The following is a 9,351-nucleotide window of genomic DNA, read 5'->3' on the forward strand; positions in this document are numbered from 1 at the left end:
GGATATATTAAAATATTTAAGGAAATATGAGGACCAACAACCCTTCTGGGTAAATGATCTTCAGCTAACTCATAAAGTGGGCGAGCAAACAAAAAAAGCTATAAGCTTCTTTTGTTAGCTCTTCTCTTCTGCTCTCGGTGGGGTTAGACACTTTTCCACTCTCTCCTTGATCCTCCCCCATTTTTGCCCTGGTTCAGCTTTTTGTCTATGTTCTTCTTAGAGCCTCTATTCACATATCCTCCTAATTTGTTCATTATGGATTTGGTCAGCTGGTCTTTCAACGCAATCGATAAAATTGTCTTGACGGGAAGACAGGATAAAGGGGAACCCTCTTGTCCAGATGAGACGTTCTTCTCCGGATACGCAATGGATTCCTGGCAGTAGTGGAAGATTGTGTGTGTAGCACTACTTAATGTACCAAGGGACTAGACAGCATATGACATCAGAAGACTAAATTCATCTACTGGAGCTGTTGTCAGTAATCAATAAAAACAATGCAAAAGAATAACTGCTTTCAATACCATGTATTTTATTGAAGAGAAAATTAAAGTGAACACCACAAGACACAAAACATACATAGAACCCAACAATAAATACAAAATATATATACACAGTACTGCAGTAGATCTTCCATATGAATGTGCACGAAAATCCTAAATTTCCCCTCCGGTCAGCACAATGTCTGACTGACACATATTTAAATAGTTCATGGTCTGATTATCCAGATATTTAAGATGAAAATGTCCAAGTGCAATTTGCTCCCAATGAAGAAGAGATGAATAATGGATTGTGTGTCGGTATAGTGAGAAGGAGGGGGAAATACTGTGGACCATCAGCCTCCTACCAGTCCAGTATGGAGTGAATTTCAAGTTCTCCTGGCCCAGCCAGTTGTCAGAAGCTCGCCATCCTTTAACCCTAAAAAGGGTCAACTGGCCTGTATTGAATTAAACAGGACCAGTAAATTAACAGCCTGCTAGTTAACTAGATGGTTTTCCAATTACATACAGAAATAAATGCAATTATATCCACAATCAAATTTTTAAGACAAAATAAAGATATCAGCATTTATCTCATTATCTTAAACACACATATATTAAATTTAAGAAGTAAATGTTATATCATGTAACAATTGATGATCAAACAATTAGCATCGGCTACCACCACCAACATGCTAAACAAACAAAAGAACATTGTGTTCACTACTCATCAATTCCATATATAGTTCAATGCATGACAGCTTCATGGCTCCAAGCTCACTGGGTATTCAGATCTACATGATTTTTATATTGTGAGTTTAAAAGTGCATAACAAACAAAGAGATTAACTAATTGTTTGGAAGCACAAACCTGTAGCTCCTTTGTCTCCAGTTCTCCCCCTCACACCTGATTGGGAAAGCTGGAGCAGGCCTGAATAACCACTTCAGGTGCAGTGATTGGCTGAATGCACTGTGTGACTAACTGTCACTCCAACCAATGGAGCAGCAAAGGCGGGATTAAGGGCAGTTTTTTCCTGAGTTTCTTTCTGGGTTACATGTGTCTGACAATAATGTCAGTCGAGGACGTGGAAGATTTGTACATAATTGGATTTCTGATAACAGGATTTTTACATTTTGGAGTTGGCGGTTACCTGGCTTATCAAAAGATTTGTAAAACATCGGCAGCTGTTCAAAGCACTCCAAAGCTGCCTGGGATGTTTGAAAGGATCTATAGAGCTCTCAACACTCAGACTGAAATGTTAAGAGAGCGGAATTGCAAGCTGGACGCGATCCTTGAACAGAATCGCAGGCTGGCTACGTTTCCCGGACTCAAAGGTGATATGATTTAATCTTGGAGAAAGTTGTATGCTCAAGATCTTCTGAAAGTACCAGAAATTTGGCTAGTTGGATTTGAAATTGGGAATGCCAGTAAGACTTTGAAGGCAGCGAAAAATCACAGCTGGCCTGAACCAGAACATTTATTGTTTGTCTAATTCAGGCGCCCCAATATGACCTTCACAGTCTTCTTATCAAAACATTTCTCCTGGATGTTCTGTAAATACGACACTCTGCCCCAGCAACCCCCCCTCATCTGTGAACTGAACTGTATTTCTTAGTCAGAACTCAATGATTGCTTTGTCAAATTTCAATTAATGCAAATTAATGTTATTATGGGACTACAACTGCATTATACCAGCGAACCCAAGGATCATTCTCTCTTAGCACAAGATGCTTTCCCTTACGTAGAGGACTTAATGATATAATTACCTATTTAGAAAGATTGGTTTAGAACCAGCTCTTACCAGTAAAACCCAAAGGATTATTAATTTTATCTACCTTCTATGTTTGTTTTCTTTGTGATTGTATGGTAATTGTTCTTCCTCATGTACAGTGCTTTGAAGGTCTTGTTACTGAAAAGCGCTATATAAATAAACTTACCTTACCTTATAGCTGGTTACCAGAATCAAACACATGCCTTTAAAATACCAATAATAAAAGAGTCGAAATGCATAAGCGTGGACAGCACATTATGGCCGATCTTCTGTGTTTAAAAACCACCCTTCAAATAAAGTTTGTCTTAACTTAAAAAAAAAAAAACACAACACAGAACATATCCTTAGTTGAGTGCTTGTCTGCTGCTACTACTTACTGAGGTTCTCAACACAAACAAAAGCAAATGCCATTAAACGAACATTATTTAGATCATTTAACTCTAAACTAATCTTCTCTGCCTAAACACTACCTCTTCCATAAACCGTGCTGGGGAGAAGTTGTCCCGGGCGTTGAGGAAAAACATCCACTTTTGTGCAAAAGGGTTAACTTGCAGCTAACCTCCATAGCTGTGGGCCACGGCTTTTAGCTGGCCCGGCCAAAACGTACAACAAAGGCACGTTCAGCTCCTTGAGTGGCCACGATGCAGCGGGGCAGCATTTGCTATGATGGGGTCCCGGCCTTCTTTTCCAGGCCGTGGAGAAATCCACTTCGATTAGGGCTGCTTCTGGAGGACTCAGAAGAAAAGCCAAGTCAAGCTTGTCTCATTACACCCTTTATATGAATGAATGCCGGATACTCAAACAGCAAATCATTGCTTAACTTTGTTGCATGTAATCGTAGTCACTCTGGATCCAAGTTGAATAGTTATGTCTGCTTGCCAGCAACAGACATACTTCTTTGTCTCGCCTTCTAGCTCCGCTGGAAGGCGAGACAAAGAAGTATATCTGTGTGGAAGAGATCTGTTTGTTAGAACGCGGGTTTTTATTCAAACAGTGACCTCACGGGAAATCCGCTGTTACTCCTGTTCCTATTCCTGGCTGAGCTGGAAGTAGGTTAATGCAATTTATTTTGAAAGTTCCAGAAAAATTCTTACTGGCTTTTAATGTTGTAACCCATGGCTGGGGTCCTAACAACGGCAATCTCTGCACACATATACAGAATAAACCCAAACAACTTCTCTCCAAAATACAAGAATTTCTTAATAAAATACTTCAACTGCAAGCTAAAAGATTTCACCCAAGAAACTATTTCACTACTAAGCAAACTGAAATGGATAAGGAAACTAATAAATTACCAAAAAAATGTAAATAACAAGAATAAAACTTAAACCAATAAAATGATGCATTGATATCATAGTTCAATGTGAATACATATGTATGTAGAACTAAGGTTTGTTTTAATGAATAGGGAATGAGCCCAAATAGTTATGTCTAAAGGTCTTTTAGATCTAAAAGCTAACAAAGAATGACAATTGCTAGGTGTTTAAATAACCAGTTCACGATGCAAAGCAAAAGGGAAAATAAAAAGAAATCAATAAAAGAATATCAAAAAAACTATTTGCTGAATTAAAAATAAATAATATTTGCGACAATTGATTCTTGATGTTGTTAACTAGCCATCACAGTAACTGACTGAATGGAGTGATGGACTACAAGACAGTGGTAAAAATAATTATGGACTCAAAAGATGACGAACAAATGGACAGTTGGCAAAGTTAATTAGCGTTACCAGTTAACAGCAAAGAAAATTGCGGCTCTATTTAGCAACCCCTATAAGTCCCACATGTACTTTTAAGTACTACTAATACAAATATCAATGTGTATAAGCGCTGGCAGCATGCTATGTTCGATCACAGGGCAAACAGAGGGACCTGTGTGATAAACACAGAATAACTAATGATGGCTACCATCTTAGCATAAGCAGAGCTTTAGTTTTAGGATTGGCAACTGGGATAACAAAGACACAATTTAGCAATTTATCTGCGGTTTCAATACCGTGTTCTTCGGACGGTGGGGAAAATTTTCTGTGTTGACGTAATCAGAGAGACTGTGTCTTGGGGAATCTATTCTCAAATTCTTTGTGTAGGAGCTCAGACAACCAGGTTCAGGCAGCTAGTCGTACTTTTGGCTAGGTTACGGTCACCGGTTGCACACAGAGCAGACCACACTTCCAAGGTTTTCTTTAAAAATGCAGTCTTGCACTTGGCCAGTGAGATCAAGAGATTCACACGTGTGTCGTCCCCAATGCAGCCTGTGGATAGACGCTGCGCACTTAGGCCCTGATCTTCAAAGATCCCAAATAAGAAGTGCTAAATTGCTTGTAAAAAAAAAAAAATTGCACGTGCAATAAGTTGGTGTGTTGTGCGCGATCTTCAAACATTGAGTGTTCAATGGATAACAGGTGTAGACTGCCCCATTTAAATGAGGAAATTGCGTGTGCAACTGGCTGTCTGCTACTGCCCCCACCAGAAGAAAAGACTTTTTCCTCCTCTACCTCTCTGCTCCTGCTTTTCTGGACAGTTACAGTTTGTTAACCTTTCTTGTCACTATTCACAGCAGCAGGTTTGTCATTGCAGCCTCTGCCGTAATGAGACTATTTCCCTTCTCTGTTCATCTTCGCTGGGTGCTTCTGAGGGTGGAACTGCGCATGCCGAAGGCTGAGTTTGAAGTTATTCTGCCAGAAGATGCTTTATATTTGTGGTCCGGACAGACCCACTGAGGCAGAGTCTACATCCTGCTTTGCTTTTAATCAAAATATTGGATTACAGGCTATTGCGCAGGAGGGCAGAGCTCTAACCAAAGTAATGGATAACATAATTACAACATAATTACAAATGCAATCCAATTAGTACCTGGTTTGTGGATCAGCTTTGTGAGCGCAAACAGGTTTGCGAGTGATTTTGTACATGCAAACCTTTTTGAAGATCAGGCCCTTATTGTTGTTGCTTATTGACATCACGAGGGAAACAGTGGTTTGGAACTCCTTCCTGTGCATGAAAATGGGTTAATATTGTACATTCTGGGAATCAGAGTTTTTACCAGTCCACTTTGTTATACACAGATAACAAAGCGTGTAGTTCAATTTGTGTTCCCTCCTATGGTTTGGCCCAACAGGTGATAAAAGGTGAATTCATTATTAAAACCAACTCTACTTTTTACATTTTGTAAAGGGTGGAGCTCCTAGGATGTTATGTTCTCAGGTTATACAGTGGGCACCATGACTGGTTTGGATTGTCCAAAACATGATTTTTCACAAAAAGGTGGTTATTTTTATTTCCCACCTAGAAACATTTCAGTATCATATCATGTCTGTTCAGAGTTCACTATAAAAATTATTGGGTCTTTATCACTTTCATTTGTGTTATAAAAGTAAACATCTGAACAACTTTCAATAGTCAAAATTTAAGATCATAATTCAGCAGCTTGTTGACTCACCTTTCCTAGTAATGATTCGACCATTCAAACATCAGTTTTGACCTACTCTTCTTTTCTGAATTGCTTCATGTCTTTAAGGTTTGCACACATTTGTTTCTGCACTGCTGGACATCAACAGGGCAACACCGACTTCTCTTTTCCAGATTTCTTTTTAAGATTTCTTTAGTCAAAGCAACTGTGGCTAAAACTGCATCACTGTGCAGTCCTGTCCTGTACCTTTAACACAAAAAACTGCTTAAAAGCATATGCCAGTTTCTAATATCAGTCTGAGGAAAGTTTGCCTCACTCCTCACTTTTTGCTGTGAGAGGTTTGAGGGGTTTCTTGCATGTTTGGCCAGTTTCAAGTCACCTCACTGCATCTGAATGAAATGAAGATGTGGGCTTTGACTAAGCTCAGACTTTCCATTTTTTATACAGTTTTTTTGTGGTTGTCTTGTTGCAGGGTCCTTTTCTGCTTCAGCTTTAGTTTTTTTAGAGATGGTTTTATATGTTTACCAAGTGCCTTAAGATACACAGTAGTAATAGTAGTTCAAGATGTGATGATTGTAAATCTGCCAGGTCCTGCTACAGCAAAGCATCTTCAAACAATGATAATTCTGGCTTTATGTTTTACATGGCAGCCATGTTGGTTCCTATCAGTGAGAAGGGACATTTGTATGGATTGTATGTCACTATTTCACAAATACAATACATTTTTAAAGCTCATTATAAACTCAATAATTGAAGAAATTAAACACAGTCAGTCAGTCATTTTGTACTGCTTGTTCCATAGTGGGTCGTGGGGAAGCTGGTGCCTATTTCCAGCAGTCTATGGGCGGGAGGCAGGGTACACCCCGGACAGGTCGCCAGTCCACCACAGGGCAACACAGACACGCAAAGGACAAACAACCACATACACACTCATTCGCGCATAAGGGCAATTTCAAAAAACCAGTTACAAACAGTCATGGTTTTGAAATGTGGGAGGAAGCCATGCATGCATGCACGGAAAGAACATGCTAACTCCATGCAGAAAAACCCCCGGCCAGGAGTCAAACCCAGGACCTTCTTGCTGCAGGGCAACAGTGCTACCAACTGCGCCACCATGCAGCCCAAAATAATTCTACACATTGAAGTTTAAAATCTACCGTTGTGTTCAAATTAAAAGCAGTGTGTTTTAAAAAGTGAATAAAGTTAAAAATCATTGTGATAGCGTTTATTAGGAACAGATGGTGAAACAGGGAAATAAAAGGTAACTGAGGGAGGATGACTAGTTACAGTCATGAGCAGGAAGTCTATGGAAGTACCTGAACAAATCTAAGTGAACTGAGTAAGTAAACAATGTGTAAGGATTATGATTATTGATTAATTAATATTTATCAAGAAATATAATTTACAATCATAATTTAAGAAACATTAATTTCTTAACCAAAAATCTTTACTTACCAATCAAAATCAGAGATGTCCTCTGGTGTTGTAACTGTGGCTCAAAGCCCTTGATAATTACAATTATTAAATTCTCAGTAATAATTGATAACTATTACTAGATGTCACTGTTTAATCAACCGCTTCACCGAAATGTGGAGAACTTTGACCTTATTTTGACTGAAAACTCACTCTTGCTCAAAATAAACACAAACGTGAACATTTATTAAATCAACAGCCCTGATACACCCCGCTATTCTGATTCAGTAATCTTCACCAAATCAAGCATGCAAAGTTCTACACAAACGGGGTAAAATAATAACTAAACAAGATAAAACAGCATTGAGTGTGTATGAAAATCAAACCAGCAGTTATGGCAAAACAAGAGGAAATATGGTGCTGAACGGAGCTTTGGGAGACCTCCTTTGGCGAAAGGGGAAAATATGACTTGACCGTCAGTAGTCGACTGGAACACAAACAAGGATGGCAATTCCGTCTCCTTGAAAACTCCGTGGGGTTTTTGGTCACTTGCTGAATTCAAGTCTTCGATCGGTAAAGTGAAGTTTCTGGCCTTCCTATTCCAGGAACTTCTTTCATGAATTTTTCTTCTCGTTGGCCAATGGGGGAGAATGAATGAAAGTCCACGTGGGATTTTCTTCTCCAAAATGATGCGCTTCAGTTGTCAGATACCGGTCCGGTTCCAGCGTGAAAAGCAATGGTATCTCCGGTGCCCTTATATAGTCCACTGTGACATCAGAGCTGCGACGCAAGCCTGCTGTGAGTTGTGGTTGCAGCTGCAATTCCTGCTGAGAGTTGTGGTAGCAGCTGCAATTCCTGCTGGGAGTTGTGGTAGCAGCCTATCCTGGGGTACATCATGGCAGCTGACGCTGGAAGGCATAGTAGCGCACATATGGTCCAACATTCAGCAACAAATGGTCCAACATTCCCCTGTTGAGGTAAAATAATGCTATCACTGATATCCTTGCGGCCTCAACCTCTCCCAGTCCGGATGTCGTGAGAAAGAACAGATGAAGAGCAGAAAATTAGGATTAATGCAAGTTTAATTTGGAAGATAATAAGTCCAATGATTTCTAATGCAAAATGAATATACAAAATAACACATTGAAGGAAAAGTACAACAAGAAGAGAGAATTTACATATGGGCCCTTACAGAGAGAGATGGATTTTCAGCAAAGCATGGCTGTCTTTACCCAGATGTCTCTGTCATTACAAGTTTTCAGTACATCTTTATACTGTGGACTTCAAAGTTTACTGACTGTGCCTTCCCTTTTTCCATCAGGTGTTGTAAATCAGCCAAGCTCCCTTGTGGCATCTATACCACGGCCAAAAGTTGACATTTATTGCTTTATTGTCCCAACAGCCAGCTTTTACGGCTTGCAGCTGCCGAGAACCTAACCCCTGTTTCACCTTGTGCCACCCTGACCCCTGCTGTGATCTCTCCCCAAGGCTCACTCATGTCAAATCTCAGTTTAATGTTCTCACATGCAAACTAAACTAATAACATGAAATTACATGATTTTAATTCTCAACAATTCCCCCTTTTGACCTCTGCAAAAGAGGTCAATATTCAAAAATGTAGGAATTACAGTAACAAATGCACACCAAAAGATTAGTACTCTGCGAAGTGACAAAGGAAAACCATGAATTACAACTGGGCCATTAATTCCCAACCTTCAGTAACAATATTTTGCATCATATTATATGGAGTTGCATGAGTGCGTGCCCCTTTTTCAATAGTTGACGTTATGAGTCGTACTGTAATGGAGCGAATACATGGCACACAAAAACATCCACACGTTACTAGAATACCAAAAATACAGACAATGAATTCAGCAATGAGATACTTACCAAAGGTGTTGGTGAACCACCTCCAGTCCCCTGCCAATTCCTGAATATTCATGCATTTTCTTAGTATGTAAGCCTTCTAATGCTCGAGTCCCTGAACCATCAGGAGCAGAATTGGAGCACATGTCACCAAATATTGCACACACATCTCCCTTTTCAGCCAACATGTCCAGAGCCAGTCTATTCTGCACAGCCATAAGATAAGTAGGCGCCAACTGTTCTGCCAATCCTTCAACCGCATCTCGTGTCAGATTTGCCAACCTTAAGACATTGTTATATATGTAATTGATCCTGCCTACATTTTTATTTGGGGTTACAGAAAAAACTGCTGAAATTACCGGTACATTTTCAAACCCCGCTGACACTTGATCAACTAATTTAAACTGCTCTGGAACTCCA

At 39.7% G+C, this 9,351-nt stretch overlaps 1 long non-coding RNA gene across 1 annotated transcript; it reads right to left on the bottom strand.

Moving 5' to 3' along the window:
* Positions 1-505: 505 nt before the first annotated feature.
* On the bottom strand, positions 506-1,434 carry LOC124861544. The gene is made up of 2 exons (XR_007036662.1): positions 1,347-1,434; positions 506-934 (listed from the first exon to the last, which is right to left on the bottom strand). It is a non-coding gene; the product is annotated as an uncharacterized LOC124861544 (long non-coding RNA).
* Positions 1,435-9,351: the final 7,917 nt, after the last annotated feature.

This window comes from Girardinichthys multiradiatus, chromosome 2 (genome assembly GCF_021462225.1).
Source record: "Girardinichthys multiradiatus isolate DD_20200921_A chromosome 2, DD_fGirMul_XY1, whole genome shotgun sequence".
In the NCBI taxonomy this organism is placed as follows: Eukaryota; Metazoa; Chordata; class Actinopteri; order Cyprinodontiformes; family Goodeidae; genus Girardinichthys; species Girardinichthys multiradiatus.